The sequence below is a fragment of the Chaetura pelagica genome, unplaced genomic scaffold (assembly GCF_000747805.2).
Source record: "Chaetura pelagica isolate M959 unplaced genomic scaffold, ChaPel_1.0 scaffold273, whole genome shotgun sequence".
Classification (NCBI taxonomy): Eukaryota; Metazoa; Chordata; class Aves; order Apodiformes; family Apodidae; genus Chaetura; species Chaetura pelagica.
This window is the reverse complement of record NW_009952828.1, coordinates 484,522-494,593: the sequence shown is the minus strand read 5'-3', so window position 1 is coordinate 494,593 and position 10,072 is coordinate 484,522.

The following is a 10,072-nucleotide window of genomic DNA, read 5'->3' as shown; positions in this document are numbered from 1 at the left end:
TGGGTCCAGCTTATTTTCCTTCACTGCTGTGTGCACCATCTCTCCCTGTAGCCACTTCTGGACACCACAGTGCTTAACTCCTCTGTCCTTCTCCACTCAACCTAGTCCTTGCCTGATCTGTGCCAGGGACCCTTGTGCCCCTTTAGGAGGGAAAATCAGCTACTACCTCATCTTTCATGAAGTGTTTTTTCTGCTTGTTACCCATCAGACCAGCACTCCATCAGGTCCAAGGTAGCTCTTCACCAAAGAGGCAAATTTGAATGTCCTGTAGCTTTTGTGCACAAAAGCTACTTCTCATCATGTCACTGCCTGGGCTTTGCACCACTATCTCAAAAAAACAGTGTCATTATCTCATAAATGTTGAAAATTCCTAATAGTACAGATAGTGTATTTGCCCTAAAGGCCCGTTGTGCTTCATGAACCTGAACTTCAGAGCTGCCACCTTCACAGGCAGAAATAAGTTAGGGAGCAGGGTTGGTTCCTGCTGCTGCTGTTTCATTTCTGAGTCCACTCTGTTGCTGGGTGCATGGGTGCCCATTGCAACAAAATGGGTGTGAAAAGACCTCATCTCACACACCACGGAGGCAAGAGGTGGAAAAGCTTCTGTGCTCCATTGGGCTTGGATGGAGTGTGACACTGCAGGTGAGAAGCCTCATCTCCAGAGGGAGCTCCAAACTCTGCCTGCTGGTTTGACAGAGGCAAATATCCATGGTTCTTCTCAGCACCTCCAGGCTGGAGAAGAGACAGCTGGTTGTCTGCTCTCTGTGCCTATTGGCTAGTGTTGGAACATGAGAGGTCCCAGTCCCAGTCCCAGTCCCTGGCTGTTGTCCTCCAGTGTCTCTGTCTCAACATTGTCTAATACAGTCCAGGGATTTCCACTCCTGGGGGCAACTTCTGCTTCTCAGTTACTGATCTGCCCTAGATGATCCTGCTCTGACAAGGGGTTGGTCTCAATGATATCCAGAGGTCCCTTCCAACCCCTACCATTCTGTGATCTACAGCTTCTGTGTGTGGAAGGGCTGCAGAACTGGTCCTGGATAGAGGGACCTCAACACACATTTTAGTCAATTGATTCCATGCTTGATTTTCTTAGTGACCCTTAGAAGCAGTCAGTCAAATCCAGAGTAAAATCCATGCTGGAAAGTGCAGACATGGAACACAAGGCACCACTCACCATTTCTGGCCACAGGGACATATTAAAAAGAATTTCTTCACCCAAAGAGTGGTTGGACAGTGGCACAGGCTGCCCAGGGAGGTGGTGAAGTCACCATCCCTGGAAGTGTTTAAATAAATAAAGAAATAGTGCTTAGGGACATGATTTAAGCACTGAACAGGTAGTTTAGGTTATGGCAGGGGATTTAGGTTATGGTTGGACTTGATGATCTTCAAGGTCCCTTCTAACCAGGATCATTCTATGATTCCATAATTTGAATTTGACTTTGAATATGAGATGCAAGTGGTTTGTACGACACCTCAGATATCCCTGACTTCTAGTTGGGCTCAATCAATGGGTGCCTACGTGGTACAACAGAAGCCTCAGCTTTCACAATCCTAAATTGAGTAACGTCCAAATATCTTGACATTTGGGCTCTAGGATTGGGAATTGGTTTTACCTGGTCAGGAAGAAAGGAGAAGCATTGTCTGCACTGTAGAGGCACAGGTTACCCTCAAGGAAAACACAGAAACCCAACCCAAGCACCCTACCAAAGGGCTGGTTACAGATTAAAGAGGGAAGGAGGGAGCTTGGAGGAAAGGTCAGGCACTGAGAAGTAAAAAAAAAAAAAAAAAGAAAATCACAAAGGAAAACATCTAAGAGGGAAACTTGGAAACTTTCCTGACAGTGGAGACACTTGAATTACCTCAGAACAAAGGCTGTTGACTTTCCTCATAAGGAGAGAAAATCTTGTTCCTAAATACCTAAAAGCTCAATGAGGAATTGTTTTCCTCTTTATTGTTGTTGTTTTTTTGAGGGTTGTTTTATGTTTTAAAAAGTTGCAATAGGCACTTTGGAGTGAAGCAAATATTTAGTTGAGACAAAATAAATGGATAAAAATCCCAGTTCTTTCAACCAATTTAAAGTATTTTGATCCTTTTTGTACTTTATTCACTAATTTGTAATACAAAAAAAGTCTGGAACCGGATTCATGAAATAGTTTTAATTTATGTTTTGAGAAGTTTTTCTTCCCATTTATGTGTAAACAATTTTTGAAGTAAAGAGGAAATCCCAAGTACTTCCCCAAGAGTCAGGTCAGTGGGCTCATGGCCACCAGTAAGGGAAGGGGAAGCCTTGATGCTGGAGTCATTGGGTAAAGTATATTGGCTCTTGTGCTGGACATGAGAGGAGGGTTTCAAAACACTCCTTCTGTATTTTAAACCTGTGCTTTAGTAAATCTCACCAGTTTAAATATGGCATGAAAATAAAGAAGTTGATTGCTTGAACAATTGAGGCTGGATGCTCAGGTCAGTTGGAGTCCTTAGAGGGACAAGCTTTTCAGGAGGCTGCTGAAGGCTCACAAGTTTGGTCTTGTGAGCACTTTTGGGAAAGGCAGATGCACTGGGAATGAGGAGGAGGAACTGGACCTGGAGGAGGAATGTGATGGAGAACACATCCCTCCATCAGCAGCTGGGGAGGCCTGGCTGGGCAGAGGTGGAGCAGGAGCTCAGGCAGGCAGATCCTGAAGAAGCACATGGATATTGCATCTTAGGAGGGAGCAAAGGGTGGCAGAAGAGAGGCTGGCCCTGGTGACACCTAGAGAGACATCTAATGTATAAAGAGAAGGCTTCTGAATCCTGGGGGTGAGGGGGAGCTTTGGGTGAAAGAGAAAAGTGCCACAGAGGGGCAGGTTTTGATGAAGGTGAAATATTGGCACCTGCTCAAGGGGATCTGGGCTTTGCTTCAATCAATCAAGGAGCACAGATGCAGCTCCATCTAAATCATTCTGCACCAACCAAGCTCTGGTCCCCTTGATGCCTTCAAAGTCTAAGGTGAACAAACAGACAAACAAACAGACAAACAAAACACACACACAAAAAACCACCAGGCAAGAATCAAGGGCCTTCCCTTTCCCCACACACCCACTTTTCCTTGCTTTTCATTGCACACTTTAGTCCCCATTAAAACCATTTTTAAAAAAATGCATCCCAGCACCCAAGGTGTCTGCACATCACTTGTCCCACCAAAACCATAATGAATGTGAACACAAGCTAAGGACCTGCTCCAGTGATTCATTAGCTGTCTCAAGTCAGGGCAATAAATCATCACAGAATCACAGAATTACTGAGGCTGGAAAAGACCCTCTGAGATCATCCAGTCCAGCCCATGACCTGACACCCCCACATCTCCAGCCCAGGGCACCAAGTGCCACCTCCAGCCTGTCCTTGAACACCTCAGGGATGGTGCCTCCAGCACTTCCCTGGGCAGCCCATCCAATGTCTGATCACCCTCCATGAGGAAGTGCTTCCTGATATCCAACCCAAACCTCCCCTGGAGCAGCTTCAGGCCAGGCCCTCTGGTCCTGTCACTGGTTGCCTGGGAGAAGAGCCCAGACCCACCTGATCCCACCTCCCTTCAGGTGGTTGTAGAGAGTGAGAAGGTCCCCCTTCTTTGCAGATAAACGATGGAGAGCAGCTTAGCCAGTTCTACCAGCTGCCTCAGCGTCCCAGGATGAATCTCATCCACACCCATAGACTTGTTATGATCCAGGTGGCACAGCAGGTCCCTCACTACTTCCTCCTGGCTTACAGGAGGGGTGTTTCACTCCCCATCCCTTCCACCAGCTCAGGAGCCCAGTTGCCCTGAGGATAACCAGTCTTTTTGCTAAAGACTGAGGCAAAGAAGGTGTTAAGTACTTCATCCTTTTGTTTGTCTTTTCTAACTATGTTCCCTCCCTCTCCAGTAAGGGATGGAGATTTTCCCTGCCCCTCCTTTTGTTATTAAATGTATTTATAAAAGCACTTTTTATTATCCTTAACATAAATGGCCAGATTAAATTCTAACTGAGCTTTCACATCTCTGATTCTCTTTCTACATGCCCTCACAATATCCTTGAGTACTTCCTGCTTCACCAGACCCTTTTTCCAAAGTTGATACGATCTTTTTATTTCTGAGTTCTTGCAATGGTTCCCTGCTCAACCAGGCTGGGCTTCTTCCCCACCAGCTCCTTTTTTGGCCCACAGGGACATCCTGCTGCTGTCCCTTCATCATTTCGTTCTTAAAGTAAACCCTGCCTTCCTGGGCTCCTTTGTTTTTGAGGGCTGCTTCCCAAGGGACCTTCCAAACCAGTGTCCTGAATAGACCAGTCAGCCCTCCAGAAGTCCAAGATGGAGGTTTTGCTGACAACCCTCCTAACTTCACCACGTGTTGAAAGCTCTACCATCTCATGGTCGCTGTGCCCAAGGTGACCTCCAACCACTTCATCTTCTACCAGCCCTTCCCTGTTCATAAACAGTAGATCCAGCAGGGCACCACCCCTGGGAGGCTCACTTACCAGCTGTAACATCAAGTTGTCATCCACACACTCCAGAAACCTCCTGGATTGCCCCCTCCCAGCTGTGTTGCACTTGCAGCAGACATCTGGTAAGCTGAAGTCCCCCACAAGAGCAAGGGCTCATGCATGTGAGACATCTCCTAGTTGTTCAAAGAATGTCTCTTCAGTGTCTTCACCCTGGTTGGGTGGCCTGCAACAGCCTCCCACCAAGATATCAGCCTTATTGCCCTTCCCCTTTATCCTCACCTACAAACATTCCACCTTGGTGTGTCTAACACTGAGTTCTAGGCAGTCAAACACTCCTAACACCAGCTCTCCCTCCTTGCTTGTCCCTTCTAAAGAGCCTGTACCCACCCATTGCAGCACCCCAACCAGCTGAATCATCACACTGCATCTCCATGATGGCAGTTGGATTCTGGTTTCCCTGCTGCACAGCAGCTTCCAACTCCTGTTCAGTGCCCAAGCTCCAGGCACAGGCAGAGAAGCACTTGAGCCAAGCTCTGATCTCAGCTCCAACACCAGCATGTCACCCCAGGGCTTATCCCCAGTTCTTCTGGGTTCATCCCCCCATTGGAGACAGAGACAAAACTTTTTCCCTAAATGGCTGTAGAGCCACCACACAAGCCATCCTAGATCAGCTCTCTGCAAATGCCACCTGTCTAACCTGATGGATATGGGATGGGAAGTGGGGTTCATGGTACACTTCTCCAGTGAGTAAAAAGAGAAGAAGCAGAGATGTCTTCTGCATGCAAATTTGCTGATGATCCCAAGCTGTGTGGGGTGGCTGACACCCAAGAGGGAAGGGATCCATCCAGAGGGACCTTGACAGCCTCCTGAGGTTCAACCAGGCCAAGTGCAGGGTCCTGCCCCTGGGTCAGCACAACCCCAGGCACAGATCCAGGCTGGGGGGAGAATGGCTGGAGAGCAGCCCTGAGGAGAAGGACTTGGGGTGGGAGGAGATGAGAAGCTGGACATGAGCCCCAGAGAGGGCTGGAGCCCAGAGACCAATTGTGTCCTGGGCTGCATCCAAAGAAGTGTGGCCAGCAGGGCCAGGGGGGATCCTGCCCCTCTGCTCTGCTCTGGTCAGACCCCACCTGGAGTAATTTGTCCAGCTCTGGAGCCCTCAGCACAGGAGAGACATAGAGCTGTTGGAGAGGGTCCAGAGAAGAGAAGATGATGGGAGGGCTGGAGCAGCTCTGCTCTGGAGCCAGGCTGAGGGAGTTGGGGTGTTGAGCCTGGAGAAGAGAAGGCTCCAGGGAGACCTGAGAGCAGCTTCCAGTGCCTGAAGGGGCTCCAGGAAAGCTGGGGAGGGACCTGGGACAAGGGCAGGGAGGGAGAGGACAAGAGGGGATGGTTTTAAACTGAAAGAGGGGAAATTTACGTTAGATATTAGGAAGAAATTCTTCACTCTGAGGGTGGTGAGGAACTGGGATGGGTTGCCCAGGGAGGTTGTTGATGCCCCATCCCTGGAGGTTTTTAAGGCCAGATTGGATGAAGTTTTGTGCAGCCTGGTCTGGTGGGAGGGGTCCCTGCTCATGGCAGGGGGGTTGGAACTTGATGAGCTTCCCAACTCAATGATTCTATGACTCTATGACTCTATGCAAAGACACGTCTGCAAGGGATTAGTACCAGCAGGAGGCAGATGAGGAGGGTGTCTCCCCTGTATCAGGAACACAGCAAATCTCAGTGTACTCAATATTTTGTTCTTAAGCAGAACTTTCTGGTTCCAAGGCCTTGTGGTTCTTCATCCTTGGTCATTTTCAGGAGAGGGTTTGCTGGAAGCCCTGGAGCTCATGTGCATATGGAGGAAAGCCTGTGCCCAGCTGAGGTTTGAGGAGATAGTGATTGATCAGTAGATGGAACTGGCCCAGATGTGCAGTTAATGCACAGACATTTGCATATGGGCTCTTTAATGACTGCCTTGGATCAAGTTTGCTTCACACCCAGAGATTTGTCAAGTGTTGCAACTTGCAGAGTCAGGCTCCTGGTGCTGCCAGCTCCACTTCTTCAGTGAGTGCTCACAAGCAATTTGGGTCAGTGACCTGGTATATTTTCCTATAATAATCCAATGATCCTCATCCTGGCTCCCATTCCCAATTTCCCCATCACTTACTACATCTCAAGACAGTGAGTGGGTGTGAAGACAGGGGGGAAAAAAATGGCAAAAAGAAAAAGCTAAGCAAGGAGCCTCCTCGTTGCTTTCATTGCCCAGAAACTGCCCCTCAGGGGCCTTGCACAGAGCTCAGTGCTGCTGCTCCCCCCTTGGGTGGTCCTGCTGACATGATTTCTATCTGGTCTTAGCTCACCATGGGATGTTTATGTCCTTGGTCATCTCCTGGGCTCTTCTCCTCCCTGTTTCTCTGTGATTTACAATGTTTGAAGCTTCAGATGGAGTGTCCATCAAGACCAAGCAGGAAGTGCCATTTAGCTGTGTCCTTGTGGGTAGGTGACAGCAGCACCAGCAGCACTGGGTGGAACACCCCACACCAGCACCTTGCACATTTCTGCAGCCTCAGTGTCTGGCTGATCATTTACACTGAGCTCAAAGCACCAGGAGAGCTGAGAGAGCAGAACCCCCCACACCCCCATCTTCTCCATGCAGGGTGGATCACCAAGGCTGTCATGTTGCTCAGCCTGTGTCCATCCAAACCTGCCTGTCACTTGTGCTGTCTCAGGGCTGTCCTTGCCCAGGAACCTGCCCCGTGCAGCTGGAGAAAGGTGTCTCAGGCTTCATCTGCCCCTGCCCAGTCATTCTTGAGCAGTTTTCATTGTTTCTTACTTCAGAGTCTTCCTCAAATGTGGGAAATTTAGTTATCTCCAGAGTTCTGTGTGGATGCACATTTGAAAGTTTGCACTGTTAAAATTAATTCATTTGTCTTTCCAGATTCTTGGTGGTCTATTAATGCATCTCCTTGTCTCATTTTGTTGCTTGTTGTATAAAAATGTCCAACCAGCTGATCAGAGTTTCTTTTTTTGTGGCAACAGTGTTAAATTAGATACAGGTAGCAATGCTGCCTTCATTTTATTGTCACTAATCCCTTCCTACCAGGTCTGTGCACAACCTTTCTTCTCACTTCCAGTGCACCCAGACCTGTGCAAGGGTTTCAAAGCCCCTATTCCCAGTGGGTCAGCTGAGAGACCAACAACACGACACCAGGGAACCCCAAACTGAGCTGAGAGACCAACAACACGACACCAGGGAACCCCAAACTGCCACTTTGAAAAAGCAAAATTATTTGGATGATGAAGAGAGGCAGGAAGGACAAGACCTGCCAGTGTGAGTGTGAAACAGGACTGAGCAACACCCTGGCTTGACAACCAAAACATGCAATATATTTGCACACTGAAACAAGGCAATTTTGGAGCCTCCAGAAGCTCCACAGGAACCCACCAGGCTTGTGAGCAGCTTCAGAGAACTGCCAGGGCAGCTGGAGCTCCTGGTGACAGTGGAAATGGCTCAAGGACAGGACAGCAAGGACATCCCTCCATGAATGTGCTGACTCTGCTGTTCCATGGCACGATGTCCCCTCTGTCTCTCCCTGTGCAGCTCCATTAACACAGCACTAATGCAGCTCCTTTATAGGCTGCTCTTCTTCCGCATTAAGGGGAAAAAAGAAGTAAACCATTAACCAAAAGACCCCTAAATAATTGATAAAATAAAGGATGGCTGTTATATTATTCAAACACATGCTTTTTATTTTTTAAGCTTCCTATGTTGGCTCTTATGTGGCCATCATTTACCTTTTGGGTGAGTGCCATCTTGCATTTAACTCACCAACCTGACGGCGTCTGAGGCGGCACCGCCTGTGATCTTGAGAGGAAAGTGAACAATGAAAGATTTGCAGATCACACAGAATGACTGAGGTCAGGCAAGACCTCGGAAGAATGGGAGAAACTCCAGGTGGACCTGCCAAAGGCAGGTGAATGAGTAGATTGGTGTCAGACGGAATGGAAGATGGATGATCAGCAGATCAGGAGGAGTCACTTGAGCTTTTCAAGTGTGTGGCTGGGCAAGGAAAAGCTGCGTGTGGCCAGTGACAAGACACCCCAGCTGGCAGGCTGGTGGCAGCAGGAAAGCAAGAGTGAATGTGAAGATGGGTTGTATAAAGAATGGGACCAAAAAATGATACTGAAAATCTGCTGATCTGATCAGATCCATCAGCGCTGCCATCTCGCTGGCAGGGAGCCGGGCAGGTTGTCACCAGATTTAAGGGGGGAAGAAAAGTAGTGATTTCAGAGACAAGCAATGAAGATAAGTGGCCTGAAGAGAAATTTCTGTGAGAGGAAATGTTGAAAAGCCCCTTCCCTACCTCTCTCTGATATGTGCCACAGTGTCCATTTATCTTCTGCTTTTGGCTGCAAGTCATTTTGTTCTCCTTCTGCTTTCCATTATTTTGATTAAGCACTTCTGGGGGCTCTGATGTATGAAAGACTCTATGTGAAGTGCACTGGACCAGGGTTGCCCCTTCAGTTCCTGCTTTGCCTTAATTGTACCCTTAGCCCTTTGTTTGGTTACCCACTTTTTTCATTTGTCAGGATGTTGGAAAGTGGCCCTTTTCTTTGAAAATTTTTTTTCAGCTAATTTTCGTTTGTTTTATTGCCTGCACCTTGTCCAAGAAAGTGATTAATAATAATACTCCATTGCCTTCATGGCTTGCTGAAAAGCTTTGCCTGAAACTTTTTCTTCCCAAAATAATGACTCTTTGAGTTTATTAAACTTTTTCCAGAAGTAGCAGCTTTCTTCAAAAGTTTGCTTCATTTGTTGTTTTTTTTTTTTTTAATTCAAACATCAGGGGTTTGAAAAGTGCCTGTTTTATTTGAATTTGGAAATGCTGTGATTTGGATATCTTAAGGAAATTGTAACTGGGCCTTTTCATGTCTCTGGTGTCTTCTGTGTAAGATTCCACAGACAGGTTTTTGCATCCCTTAAAATTAAAAATGATCTCTGCCTGTTTAATCTGAGCCATTTGCAGGTACTTCCAGCTGATGCAGCCACACAGGGATGGGTCTTTAGCAACTGCTGCATCCTGTGTCAATGTGAATGGATTTCATGTGCTGCAGGTGCTGTAGTAACTGTCCTCTTCAATCATCTTCACACAATATCCCTGACCTGCAGGGCAGGTTCCAAGTGTCTCTAATGAACTCTTCAGAGCACTCCAGCTCGATTCCTCAGTTAGGTGTATCATGGAAAGGACATGAAGATCTGCAAGGATGCACTGTGGTTTCAGTCCAAGAAGATAAAAATTACCCAGGCACAAAGGAGCACAGGACCTCTTCCTGTAACCCCTGCATCAACAGCCACAGTCCGTGGCTACACAGCTCTGGGGTCTCTCTTCAGTTCTCCATCTGTGATGTCCTAGGGCAGGTGAACCCCTGCACAGCACTGGTGGGCATCAGATGGGGGGGTCAGCAGCTCAAGGCCAGATGAGACAGTGCCAAGTATCTCAGGAGGTACAGGACATGGTATGTGGAGACTGAAATGGGCTGTGAAGAGGTTGCACATTAGAACACAAGTGATTCTTTGTGAACTGTGCATTTCTGTCCCACCACAGCCAGTGAGGAGCACAGGTGGTGGAAGCCAGAGA